Source organism: Helianthus annuus, chromosome 13 (genome assembly GCF_002127325.2).
Source record: "Helianthus annuus cultivar XRQ/B chromosome 13, HanXRQr2.0-SUNRISE, whole genome shotgun sequence".
Lineage (NCBI taxonomy): Eukaryota > Viridiplantae > Streptophyta > Magnoliopsida > Asterales > Asteraceae > Helianthus > Helianthus annuus.
The window spans coordinates 92,077,578-92,092,762 of NC_035445.2; positions in this window are offsets into that span (position 1 = coordinate 92,077,578).

The following is a 15,185-nucleotide window of genomic DNA, read 5'->3' on the forward strand; positions in this document are numbered from 1 at the left end:
CAGCCATCAAGGGCCAAGTGCTAGCAGACTTCATGACAGAGGTGCCTGACGATAAGGATCGGGAATGTATAGCAATGGAAAAGGCCGAAAAGCAGCAGGTAGAAGAACCGTGGTTGCTATACACAGACGACGCGTCTAACGAGGACGGCGCAGGTGCTGGGCTCCGACTGGTAAGTCCTGATAAACACGAATTCACCTACGCCATACGTCTGGATTTTAAGAGCAAAAGTAATGAAGCCGAGTACGAAGCTTTCCTTGCTGGCCTAAGATTGGCAATCAAAATGGGGGTCAAACACATTGAGGCGCATGTAGACTCCATGTTAGTCGTCGGGCAAATCAATGGGCAATACGAAGCCAAAGGAGATGTAATGGCGCTGTACTTGAACCAAGCGAAGACATTGTTGCAAACTTTCTATTCCTACAAGGTGCACCATATCAACAGAAGCGAGAATAAACCGGCAGACGCGCTAAGCAAGCTCGCATCAACAAACTTTCAGCACCTAGCAAATGACGTGCGCATAGAAGTTTTGAGCAATCCGTGAGTACCACTGAGGGAAGTAAGCGTCATTCAAGTAGGAACAACGTCATGGATGACTCCAATAATCGCATACCTTCAATCCGGGATACTCCCGGAGAACAAAGCCTAAGCGAGAAAAATCCAATATAAGGCTGAACATTATCAGATGGCGGACGGAATCTTATACCAAAAGTCATATCTTGGGCCGTTGTTGAGATGCGTTGACCCAGAAGACGCAAATTATTTGATAAGAGAAGTGCACGAAGGGATCTGTGGCATACATGCTGGACCAAGAATGGTGGTAGCAAAGGTGACGAATGTCGGGTACTACTGGCCGGAATGCATTTAGACGCAGTGAAAGAATTGAGGAAGTGCAGTGGATGCCAAAGACACGCCCCCAAGACAATGCGCCCCAAGAACGAATTGGTACCAGTCACAACGGCGTGGCCCTTTCAACAGTGGGGAATTGATATGGTTGGCCCCTTCCCATAAGCTCCAGGTGCTGTCAAATTCATAATAGTCGCAGTCGACTATTTCGCAAAGTGGGTAGAGGCAAAGCCACTGGCATCAACCACATCCACTGTTGTCAAGAAGTTCATCTGGGTATAAATCATATGCCGTTTCGGATTACCACTCAGAATCATCACCGACAACGGAACGAACTTCGCCGCAGACGATCTTCAACAGTGGTTTAAAGAACTACATATCGAGCATACCTTCTCCTCGGTTGCGCACTCGCAGGGGAATGGTGTAACACCCCAAAAATGTTAATTCACTTAGGATAAAATGTAGAAATAAAAGGGGGTAGTATTTAAATTAAATAAGTATTTGAAATTGAGGGACTAAAGGTGTAAATGCCCAAAAGTTGGGTTACAAAAATTAATATATGTCAAAAACCCACACACAGTACGTGTGTGGGGTTCTGGTCGATCAACAGAGAGGAGCAAGAGGGGATTAAACCCTAGTTTATCAAAATCCACAAGAATCAAGTGAAATTTTAAGAAAATCGAAAGCATAAACAACGAATTCTAAGCTCCTACACCTGTTCTTCGAAGTGGTAAGTTCAATTTTATGATTTAGCAAATTGTAGGAAAAGGGTCTTGATCAAATCTGATTTGCATGATATGAAATTTATGAAATTGAGTTAAGATTATGATATAGGATCAGAATCATGTTTGATTACTAGCAATTTTGTTGTTAATAGCCAAGACCCAAATTGATGAAAAGTTATTAGGGTTAGAATGATCAAGTATTGATACATGTGTGTGTGTGGTTGAAGAATAACCTTGTTTATGATGTAAAATCACTAGATAAACTGATATAGAGTAAAGCCTAATTGATTGTTGTTGAATGATTAAAGTAACTAGCTTAGAAATATATGTTAGTTAGATGGGTAAATGTCCCGAAAATGCGAAACCCGCCATGTGTTTGATGAAATGCTTGAATGAACAACTAGGTGTAATTTAGAAAATAATGGAACGAAATCTTGGGTACTAAACGAACGAACGGATGTGTTGATATAGGCGTAAAGGAAGAGGGCTCAAGTACTAAGAAGTCGGAAGGCTTACAGGATCGAGGTATGTTCCGTTGCATACAAAACTTTACTTAAATTTTGTTAGTCATGATGTCGAACAATCCTTGTTATAATGATTATCCCTTGTCATGATGATTATGGTGTTTAGTAAACAAATAGCAAATCCCTTGCGGATTTGGTTATGCTAACGAAGGTTATGTTAAGCTACGCAAGTAGACCGGTTCGAGTGAACTAGGTCGAGTAAGGATATGATACCATCCGTCTAGAACGGATGGCTGTGAAAGCAAAAATGAATGTATGAAGTTCAATCCGTTATAAGGATAGAACGAAAGGTTTACGTCGAAAGCAATTAACCCGAGGTTACTGGGTCGTAAATGGTATGCTTGAATCTCTTTATGAGAATGTATGCTTACCTATTTAAATGGGTAAATCGAATGCATAAGGATAATGAATGAATAGAAACGAATGCAATTATAAAGTGGTATTGTAAACCAAATGAGTAATAGAACTAACTTTCTAAAGCTTGTTGTCAAATGTAGGTAAATCCTCGGCTTAGGCGATTGGACGGCTTGGAACGTGCACACTTGATTCATGCCCGCCTCACGCTTCCGTCATAAGTTATTTCGATATGGTTAAATTTTGGGTCGGATGTATTAAAACTTATGTAGTATGTCGATGTCCGTGTCGTTGGGTCGAACTTAGTATATGTAGTTTTGTTACATATAATGTAAACTTTGTCCGTTTTTGGATTTTATCAAGAATGTTAGTTGTCGAATTTTGTTGTGTAAAACAGGAAATGGTGGTTTAAAACGAATGGGTCATGCCGAAAATTTTCAAAAAATTTTCTATATATTATACTTGTTAATTAAGTAAGGTTTGGGGCGTATCAAGTTGGTATCAGAGCCAAGGTTTGAGGGATTCGAGCTAGAGTAATAGCGCTTGAACTCAAACCAATGGCTCGTTCGAAAGTGTGTTCGTTTCAAGATCGCCAATGAGGTAAAAATTTAAGTTTCGGTAAACGCAAGTATGCATAGTAAGCTTATAATGTAAATATTGAAGATAAGTATTTTTGTAAGTAATAAGGGAAGGCGAAATGATGTGTCACACCCCCAAAATACCACCTAGGGAGTGTCCCTGTTAGGCGTGTGACAAACCAATAACGAGCCACTAATCATATTGAACCAATCACAAATGTTGAGTAAGATCATCAATTATTACTGAAAAGTACCGTTAACAAGTTTAAATGAAAACCAAGATGTTCAGCGGAAGCATATAAAAGAAAACATAGTTAACTGTTTCAGATTAAATGTATGTAATCAATAAACCCATCATTCGTATCCAATCAGCACGACCCATGACCACTCCAGCTACTTCAGACAGCAAGTTCCAAATCCACATAATCTAACGACCTGCGAGCATGCAACAAGTGTATCAGACAACGCTGGTGAGTTCATAGTTTTACGAAAACGTTGTTTACCAAGTATGTAGTTAATCCATTGAAGTTAATTCCCGAAGTAATATTGAAAACAATGTTGATAATACCCCAATACAAGACGGCTTCTGATTATTTTGCCCTTTCTCCAATGCTCCTATCAAAGCATTGGTCATGACTAGGTCATTAGTTCAACACCCGTTCTCCCAGATACGGGGTGAGGTTGCCAAACCTAAGTAGCGCTACTAACTAATACCATGTTACCTTCCCGGTAACCAAACAACACGGAGGGACTTTAAAGGTGATAGGAAGAGTATATTATCCAACATTCCCGTTTTTACCCAAAAGACTTATCCCTCCCAGGAATACCCACTGACTGTCCCAACCACCGGGACGCATGCTCAAGAAAGATGAACTCACCTTTGGTTTGCTCGGTAAGATTAGTTACTTGTTTAACAGGTGATCAATCAAATCCTATTGTAGTTACCAAGGACAGTCAGTATCATGAATTCATAATTCGGATATCTAGTCACATGCATGCTCAAGCAGTAAACATCTAACATATAGCGTCACACATGTATAACAAGTACCATAGTTATGGTACACTTACAATATAAATTCGCACAGTACACCATACACATTTAGATCACAAGTGATTTCGTATCACGCGCATTGCCGACTAACGACACTTGACATTCTACTTCACTAACCCATGTAATATACGGTTTACTCGGTTTCAGGCCCGACAATTGTGGCGACCCGTGGTGTGGCCCACTTGGTCTCCGCCCAAACACAAGGCACACCATCACCGTGACCTAGTGAGGATGGCCTGTGGGTCGAGTAAGGGACCCGACTTAACCAATCCTTGCGGCCCACTAATTGTGCTTGTAAGGTCCAGTGGTAACCGGCCGACCCCGAGACCCAGCCGAACTGGCCCTGTTGTCAGGTTATATGCTTTCACAAAATGGTCATCTCATGTGCAATGTGTGTGTACATGTGCATGCCTAGCTCTAGTGTGTAATCTATTAAACAATTAAGTCATACAATTCATCACCCAATGCACTATGATATTCCCACAGACAACAATATTAAATGTCCACCTGATTTAGCTTGAATACACATAGCCATCATGTCATGTTTTTACTCAAATTGTTGAGTTTTGTGCAACCATGGAATTTTAATACTATTGGACCTTTAAGCCACCTAATCATCATTGTATTGGACCCTTAGAAGCACTTATCCATCATACTATTGGACCTTCAAAACCATTTACATATATGTGATAAATCATGTTTTGACTCTATGCACACACATACACATCGAAGCTGACCTTATAACCATGATCCACACTCTCACACACCTCACAACATAACCAATCATAGACGACTGCAAGGAATCATTATGACATGTCTAGAAAACATAATCATCGATCACATTAAAGAACTATCTAGATGGCTAGCATCCTGCGAACTTGAATGACTACACTTATCAAATTAAAACATTCAATCAATACTCTGAACGAACCACATTAGACATTCACACATATACACAACATAACATCAAGTACCAATAAAATCATGCATGCTAAGAGAACTTGATTTGTAACAAGGTGAGATTACACTAACCGAGTAACCAGACTAGATGATTAACACACAAGGAAAAAGAGCAAGCTGCAACCAAACTGATTCTCTTATTGATGCTGTGGACCTCAAGGGGTGATTAGGGTTTGTATGCGATTTGTTCCCTAAAGTGCGTAACATATCAACATCCTAATGTATATGCACAAACACACGGGCCAAGGGGATTAGCTTTGGGCCAGATTTAATGTATTGGCCGAGATGAGAGGCCCATTCCACTAAGAAGTGCATATAAACTAATTTCATAGCTAACCGGCCCACTCCCAACCTAGTTTGGGCTTTACATAGCCCAACCATTATCATGGCATCACTAAGAGGGTGTGTTCTCGGGTTGGGCTCCGGGTGTGTGTGGGCCGAAATGGTTTAGTGACATTGTGGCCCAAGCTAACTACTAGTTCCACAGAGTTAATCCAATCCACACACTCATTTAATCAGTTCATTAAAGTCGCGAGTGTTTGAAAAGTTTGATAAACAGAATGTTTAACGAATTGGCATAGCAAGAACGTTTAACACATTGGAAGGGATAAGAAATTTAGATCACACGATTAAACGTTACTAACCGTGAAAGTTCGGGTTGTCACATCATTCCCAACTTGAAAGAAATTTCGTCCCGAAATTTGACAAGTAAGAACTGAGGAGTGAAGTGAGGAAATTAGGATTATTGCGGATTTTGCTCGGGTGTCACATCCTCCCCATGTTACAGAAATTTCGTCCTCGAAATTTAGGCTATATTATACTCTAGGCTCCAATTATGAGTTTGTCGATAATTCACTAAACACGTAGTTAAATACGGTTTCACGAAAGTTCACTAAATAATATATAAGTCATATAGCATATAAAGTCAGATAACATATAAATTCACATAAGTTATATTTCTTTATTTGTTCAGGAATAGTGTTCTAATTGTTCATCAACGTTCGAGTACAACCCATGTGTAATCCCGTATTTCCCCGAATTACCGTTATGTGAGTGTTATGCATGAATGAGTGTTTGAGGTAATAGAGTTTGTGTTAATTGTGTTAAACTAAAATGTCTTGCTCTTAAGTAGAAACACAAGTTGAGTTAATAGGAGCTTGATAATGAAGAATGTTGTGACAAGTTATGCTAAGCTCAAGAGATGCTCACAAAAGTTGAAATACGAGTGTGGCATTGCCTGATGCATTTAACATGTGCGACCGGGGGGGGGGGGTTGTTGCACTAAATATAACTTGGGTGAGCTATACGCCTTCGAATTTGGGGGCTTGCAAAAAGGCAGTGTTTAGTTATCATGGATGTGGTATATTAAGTAGCCAACGCTTCACGAAGCAAGTGTATCTAATGTATATCTAGAGCTTACCAGAATTGAGGCGAATGTCGTACATCATAAACGAAGGGTCGACGAGATAAACCGAACTGGAAATGTGTTAAGGTAGTTTGTTACAGGCTAAAATGCTCAACCCTCAAATCACGTGTGTCGGTTGCACCACCAAGATTTTCTCGAAGCAAAATATGTGAATGTGATAAAGTGAGTGTAAGAGATATATGTTTATATATGGTATTGCTACAGGCGATCAGAACTGGTGCAGTCACCCCTATCGAAGATCAAAGGTGATGCCATCGTATGTAAGAATTCGAGAAAGAAAATATAATTTCTTGGAACAGGTGATTCAAGCAATTCAATCAATCGATTGAATGGAAACTCAAGTTAGGCATTAATCCCTATTTCAGACTGATATCATCTTGACTCGTTCGTTCAGAGGGAAAAGAGATTTTCAGTTGATATTGTTCGTGATATTTTGGTCGCAGTTGGTTGTAGTAGATGACCAGCCTTCGGTCAAAGAGAGATAAGCATGGAACAAAGAGGTCGATGAAGCTATACATGAGTATGGTGCTTTCACACAAGAGGGAATTTTGACCTTGGCATACCTTACGTAAGTAATAATTTTATTTTTATGTTCATGCACTTGATGATCTTAAGTATGACTCATTTCTCGAGTGACGTTCGTAGAGAGTGATTTAGCCAAGCGAGGATTAGCGTATAACAGGGCTATGCAAGAACTATGGTATTCATTTTAGCACAACAAGATAAGACGCGAAGAATATACCAAAACGCGGTTATCATCAATCTGTTCCATCTAATTGTTTTAGAATCATGAGTAAAGTAGCAAATCCGATGATGAGGATGTAGCTGGTCGCAAACAAGAAGTATAAATGGAAATAAAGTGATGTACCAGTCGATGGAAGCGTTACTTTGAGGGTGTTGGCGCAAGAAGAATTATCTATGAAGGTGATAGTTGGCTAAGTCTGTAGCATCTCGGTTAAATCAGAGCGTTCTCTACAGTCGTCGAGCTGCTCGTATGCGAATAAGAATAGATTCACTAAGATCCATGTAAGTAATTGAGTATGCAATTAGTCGAACATGTATGCAACCAAGTTTGAAGGTTTGAACTAAGACGGGTGTACTGGGGACATCACATATGTCGCCAAGAGGTTTCATTACAAAGGCGTGTAAAGGCATTCAAAATGGTATGGTGATGATAACAATACATCATCATTTTCAGAGTTCAATATTGAAATGATGGAACTGTTCTTATGGAAATCCGTTTGCAGAGTTAGATATGTTAGGATGAAAACCAGGTTAGACTAACGATAAGTCACAAGGCAGTATAATGGGGCTAAAGGGAATTTTATAGTTAAGTGCAAGGGGTAAAGTATTAGTGTACGAGGGATTCTTCATACTACGTTGATATGCTGATGTCGAAGAGCTTACACTAAGAGTCTTGTAGGGTTTAGATCGAGATAACAGGTTCTGATGAGAATCTTAGTTTCACCAAGTTTCTTACATGAGTAAAAGAAAAATAATGAGGGATTCCCGTGATGATAGCTCATTGTGTTCGAGAACATCTTCGGTCTAATAGTTGCGCCTATCAACTACCGCATGGGTTTAACTGTTCCAGTTAGTCGTTGAGTGGTTTATGAGAACTTCTACTAGCGCTACGGAAGTTATAAAATAAAAATAAAAAAAATATCACAGGTTACACAAAGATTCACATGCATCCACAAGAATGGTGGAAAGAATAAGGATCAAGATTGAATAGAAGTCAATCATCGCCATAATCCCAACAGATTGTTGAATCCCCAGTTATGTCGATTAATGAGTCAGAATCCCTTTCACACTTGCCAAGCCTCACTGGGACTCACATGCACCCCACATTATTATTATGTGTGCACCCATAATGATAATGTAATTTGCATGTTTATCTCAGTTCCTCTTAGCTTGTGTCAAAAGGTTCCTTAGATTCGAGTAGCAAAACGAACGTTGTCAAGATAGTAAAGATCACAAAAGTCTAGAGGTTATGCCATACTAACAATGCATCATAAGGTAGACAAATAATTACATGTAATCAAGCATACTATAGTGCTGAGTGTGTAGCCATATGCAATGTCATAAGTAGGTGTACGCTAGGCACGTAATGCATAAGATAAATGAAAAACGAACCTTGCAATCTGAAGCTGAGTGTCATGGTCGATTTCAGAACTGTTCGGTTATAGTCTGGTTTTATGAAAACGTTTTAAAACCAAGTTCACTATAACCAGTGGATCTGATACCAAACTGTCACACCCCCAAAATACCACCTAGGGAGTGTCCCTGTTAGGCGTGTGACAAACCAATAACGAGCCACTAATCATATTGAACCAATCACAAATGTTGAGTAAGATCATCAATTATTACTGAAAAGTACCGTTAACAAGTTTAAATGAAAACCAAGATGTTCAGCGGAAGCATATAAAAGAAAACATAGTTAACTGTTTCAGATTAAATGTATGTAATCAATAAACCCATCATTCGTATCCAATCAGCACGACCCATGACCACTCCAGCTACTTCAGACAGCAAGTTCCAAATCCACATAATCTAACGACCTGCGAGCATGCAACAAGTGTATCAGACAACGCTGGTGAGTTCATAGTTTTACGAAAACGTTGTTTACCAAGTATGTAGTTAATCCATTGAAGTTAATTCCCGAAGTAATATTGAAAACAATGTTGATAATACCCCAATACAAGACGGCTTCTGATTATTTTGCCCTTTCTCCAATGCTCCTATCAAAGCATTGGTCATGACTAGGTCATTAGTTCAACACCCGTTCTCCCAGATACGGGGTGAGGTTGCCAAACCTAAGTAGCGCTACTAACTAATACCATGTTACCTTCCCGGTAACCAAACAACACGGAGGGACTTTAAAGGTGATAGGAAGAGTATATTATCCAACATTCCCGTTTTTACCCAAAAGACTTATCCCTCCCAGGAATACCCACTGACTGTCCCAACCACCGGGACGCATGCTCAAGAAAGATGAACTCACCTTTGGTTTGCTCGGTAAGATTAGTTACTTGTTTAACAGGTGATCAATCAAATCCTATTGTAGTTACCAAGGACAGTCAGTATCATGAATTCATAATTCGGATATCTAGTCACATGCATGCTCAAGCAGTAAACATCTAACATATAGCGTCACACATGTATAACAAGTACCATAGTTATGGTACACTTACAATATAAATTCGCACAGTACACCATACACATTTAGATCACAAGTGATTTCGTATCACGCGCATTGCCGACTAACGACACTTGACATTCTACTTCACTAACCCATGTAATATACGGTTTACTCGGTTTCAGGCCCGACAATTGTGGCGACCCGTGGTGTGGCCCACTTGGTCTCCGCCCAAACACAAGGCACACCATCACCGTGACCTAGTGAGGATGGCCTATGGGTCGAGTAAGGGACCCGACTTAACCAATCCTTGCGGCCCACTAATTGTGCTTGTAAGGTCCAGTGGTAACCGGCCGACCCCGAGACCCAGCCGAACTGGCCCTGTTGTCAGGTTATATGCTTTCACAAAATGGTCATCTCATGTGCAATGTGTGTGTACATGTGCATGCCTAGCTCTAGTGTGTAATCTATTAAACAATTAAGTCATACAATTCATCACCCAATGCACTATGATATTCCCACAGACAACAATATTAAATGTCCACCTGATTTAGCTTGAATACACATAGCCATCATGTCATGTTTTTACTCAAATTGTTGAGTTTTGTGCAACCATGGAATTTTAATACTATTGGACCTTTAAGCCACCTAATCATCATTGTATTGGACCCTTAGAAGCACTTATCCATCATACTATTGGACCTTCAAAACCATTTACATATATGTGATAAATCATGTTTTGACTCTATGCACACACATACACATCGAAGCTGACCTTATAACCATGATCCACACTCTCACACACCTCACAACATAACCAATCATAGACGACTGCAAGGAATCATTATGACATGTCTAGAAAACATAATCATCGATCACATTAAAGAACTATCTAGATGGCTAGCATCCTGCGAACTTGAATGACTACACTTATCAAATTAAAACATTCAATCAATACTCTGAACGAACCACATTAGACATTCACACATATACACAACATAACATCAAGTACCAATAAAATCATGCATGCTAAGAGAACTTGATTTGTAACAAGGTGAGATTACACTAACCGAGTAACCAGACTAGATGATTAACACACAAGGAAAAAGAGCAAGCTGCAACCAAACTGATTCTCTTATTGATGCCGTGGACCTCAAGGGGTGATTAGGGTTTGTATGCGATTTGTTCCCTAAAGTGCGTAACATATCAACATCCTAATGTATATGCACAAACACACGGGCCAAGGGGATTAGCTTTGGGCCAGATTTAATGTATTGGCCGAGATGAGAGGCCCATTCCACTAAGAAGTGCATATAAACTAATTTCATAGCTAACCGGCCCACTCCCAACCTAGTTTGGGCTTTACATAGCCCAACCATTATCATGGCATCACTAAGAGGGTGTGTTCTCGGGTTGGGCTCCGGGTGTGTGTGGGCCGAAATGGTTTAGTGACATTGTGGCCCAAGCTAACTACTAGTTCCACAGAGTTAATCCAATCCACACACTCATTTAATCAGTTCATTAAAGTCGCGAGTGTTTGAAAAGTTTGATAAACAGAATGTTTAACGAATTGGCATAGCAAGAACGTTTAACACATTGGAAGGGATAAGAAATTTAGATCACACGATTAAACGTTACTAACAGTGAAAGTTCGGGTTGTCACATGATGAATTCCATGAACCATACGGCTGGAAACGGACCCGAAAAAGAGTAAAACACTTAAAATTAGAAGCAACAGCGGACTAACAAATGACGGGCCGTCGCCGACGGCCGGGTACCCGTCGCCGACGCCCCCCTTGATGCCGACGCCCTAACTGCCTGCCTACGGGCAAAAGTGGCCGACGCCACTTTCTGGAACCCGTCGCCGACGGGAGGCAATGCCGTCGCCGACGGCTAGCGAGATTACAATCCGCTGAAAAACTTTATTTTTGTATTATTTCCGCGGTTCGAGTTCCCGAGTTGTCTGAAAACTTATTTAATGACTATGTAGGGTCCACGTAAGGCCTAATAATGTATATGTAATCACAAATAGTGATTATGAGGAAATGAAATTGTGAAAGTCAAAAGTAACGTGTCGCATGACACTAAGTGAATGATGAAGGTTTTAAAAGGGGAAAAATTAAAACGAAAAAATGCGAACGAAGTAACACGGGCTAATGAACTGCGAAATATATATGTTGAAGGCTTGTAATATATATTAAAAGTAAACATGATCATGTGTAGATGGCTGACGCAAGAAACGTTAACGAAGATGATGACACGGCTCATCAAGAAGCATTTAACAATAGGGTCACGGAGGTAGTGGAAGGGGTTATGCAAGCTAATCTTCCACGATTAGCTCAAGAAGTAGAAAGTCGGGTGTTGGGAGTGGTGGATGCCATGATGACAAGTAAAATCGAAGAGTTGAAAGAATTAATTGAAGGATCTAAAGGTAAAAGCATGGAACGACGGTGCATGTATAAAGACTTCATGGCATGTAATCCCGCAACGTATGATGGTAAAATCGACCCCGTTGCATGTCAAAGATGGATTTCAAATATAGAAGCGGTATTTATACGAAGTCGATGTGATAAGGAAGATCAGGTGATGTTTGCTACTGGCCAACTCACCCTCCAGGCAAAAGATTGGTGAGATGCGCATAGTAAGGAAATAGGCGAAGAAAGACTCCAAACGATGACCTGGCAAGAGTATAAGGATCCCTTCATGAAATACCACTGTCCTCAGTCAGCCATTGATAAGATTCAAGAGGATTTCTTACGCCTCCGACAGAAAAACGAGACGATAAACGAGATATCGAACATTTTCTTGGATAAGATGAAGTTTTGTGGAGAGTTTGTGCAAACTGAAAGAATGAAGATTAATCACTTTTATGGCATATTGAAGGCAGAATTTAGGGAGTTCATCACTCCCTCGAAATGTGAGACCCTTGATGAGCTCATCAATCTAGCGCGGGATAGAGAAATTGAAATCAAGAGGCAAGAAGAACGTGGTGAAAAGAGATCAAATGAAAAAGGTGGAAGTTCGACCCCGTCTAAAAAGGGGAAGTATCAAGAGCAAGGAAGAAAGGATAAGTCGAAGAGTGGTATCACGCCTTGCAAGACTTGCGGAAAACTTCATATGGGAGAATGCTTGTTAGGCAAGAAAGGGTGCTATAAATGTGGTAAAGAAGGACATTCGTCTTATCAATGTCCAAATAACCCGAAGACTTGCTTCCATTGTTTTGAAAAGGGGCACATTAAATCGGAATGCCCAAAACTTCAGCAAGAGTCAAAGAAAGAAGATAAGAAGCAAGAGGGTTCTAGGGTGAAAGGGAGGATGTTTCAAATCACATCCGAAGAAGCCAAGTCACAACCGAATGTGGTCTCAGGTATCTTTCTATTAAACTCCATACCGGTTTATGTTTTGTTTGATACCGGAGCCACTATGTCATTTATTTCTAGTGAAATTGTACAACATCCTTCATTTAAGATTGAACGATTGCCGATGCCTCTAGAAGTAGAAATAGCCGATAGTAAGATCTATATGCTACACGAGATATGTAGGAATTGTAAATTCATAATAGAAGAAGAGGAATTCGAAATTGACCTCATACCTATGGTTCTGGGGGAATTTAAAATGATAGTGGGAATGGATTGGTTGGCACGACACCGGGTAGAAATTAATTGTGAAAATAAGATAATGTCTATCCAAGCTCCAAGTGGGAGGCAACTGAGTATTCAAGGGGAAAGAAACGTAGAAACCAAATTGTGTACCCTTGTCCAAGCCTTTAAATACATACTTAATGGAAATAGAGCATACCTGGCTTATGTGGTAGACGCTCAGCAAACCCTCCCGAAGCTAGAAGATGTTGAGGTAGTGAATGAATTTCCGGATGTATTTCCGGAGGAATTGCCGGGACTCCCTCCCGAACGAGAAGTGGAGTTTCGCATTGATTTGAATCCGGGTGCGAAGCCGGTTGCGAAGGCTCCCTATAGATTGGCTCCCACCGAAATGCGGGAGCTATTGACACAATTACAAGATTTATTAGATAAGGGCTTTATACGCCCGAGCGTGTCACCATGGGGAGCGCCTATTCTATTCGTTAAGAAGAAAGATGGGTCGATGCGCATGTGCATCGATTATAGAGAGTTAAATAAATTGACCGTGAAGAACCGATACCCTTTACCTAGAATTGATGACCTTTTCGATCAGTTACAAGGGGCGAGTTGGTTCTCTAAGATTGACTTGCGATCAGGGTACCATCAAGTCAGAGTGCGAAAGGAAGATATTGCAAAGACCGCATTTAGAACCCGATACGGGCACTACGAATTCTTAGTTATGTCCTTCGGGTTAACGAACGCTCCAGCAGCGTTTATGGATCTTATGAACCGGGTATGCCGACCTATGTTAGATAAGTCCGTGATCGTATTCATAGATGATATCCTAATATATTCGCGAAGCAAGGCTGACCATGCAAGGCATTTGCGAGAAGTACTTGAAACTCTTCGTAAAGAAAAACTTTATGCGAAATTCTCAAAGTGCGCCTTCTGGCTCAGAGAGGTGCAGTTTCTGGGCCACGTGATCAATGCGGAAGGTGTTTTAGTGGATCCGTCAAAGATTAATGCCGTAATGAAATGGGTTTCCCCGAAGAGTCCGACTGAGATAAGAAGTTTTCTAGGCCTTGGGGGATACTACAGACGGTTCATACATGATTTCTCGGAGATAGCTTTACCCTTGACCAAACTGACGAGAAAGAAAGAAAAGTTTGTATGGGGTACAGAACAGGAAGAGGCCTTTCGTATATTAAAGGAGAAATTGTCGAGTCCTCCGGTTTTGACTTTGCCAGAAGGGACTGAAGATCTGGTTGTTTATTCAGACGCTTCACGACAGGGTTTAGGTTGTGTTTTAATGCAAAGGGGAAGGGTTATTGCATATGCTTCGCGACAACTAAAACCTCACGAGGTAAACTACCTAACACATGATCTGGAATTGGCAGCGGTAGTGTTCGCCTTAAAGATCTGGAGACACTACCTATATGGTACGAAATGTACAATTTACTCGGATCATAAAAGCCTCAAGTATTTCTTTGAACAGAAAGATTTGAATATAAGGCAACGAAGATGGTTAGAACTGATTAAAGACTATGATTGCGATATCCTTTATCACCCGGGAAAGGCGAATGTGGTGGCCGATGCACTAAGCCGAAAAGAGACTCCACCTTCAATTCGAGTGAGATCCATGAAAATGATAGTTACACCACGTTTGCTTGAAGTGATACGGGACTCCCAAATAAAGTCTCTTGGAGCGGAAGATTTAAAGAAAGAAAGGTTAAAAGGTGTGGTTGATAAGCTAGAAGAAAACTCGACCGGGCTCAAGACGAGGTTCGGCCGAATTTGGATACCACGTTTCTGCGAAGTCAAGACTGCGTTACTTGAAGAAGCTCATAAGTCATGATATTCGGTCCACCCCGGGGCTACAAAGATGTATCGGGACTTGAAGGCCAATTATTGGTGGCCAGGCATGAAACGCGATATCGTCAAATATGTCGCAAAATGTTTAACATGCTCCCAAGTGAAAGCATAACATCAAAAACCATACGGGGAAT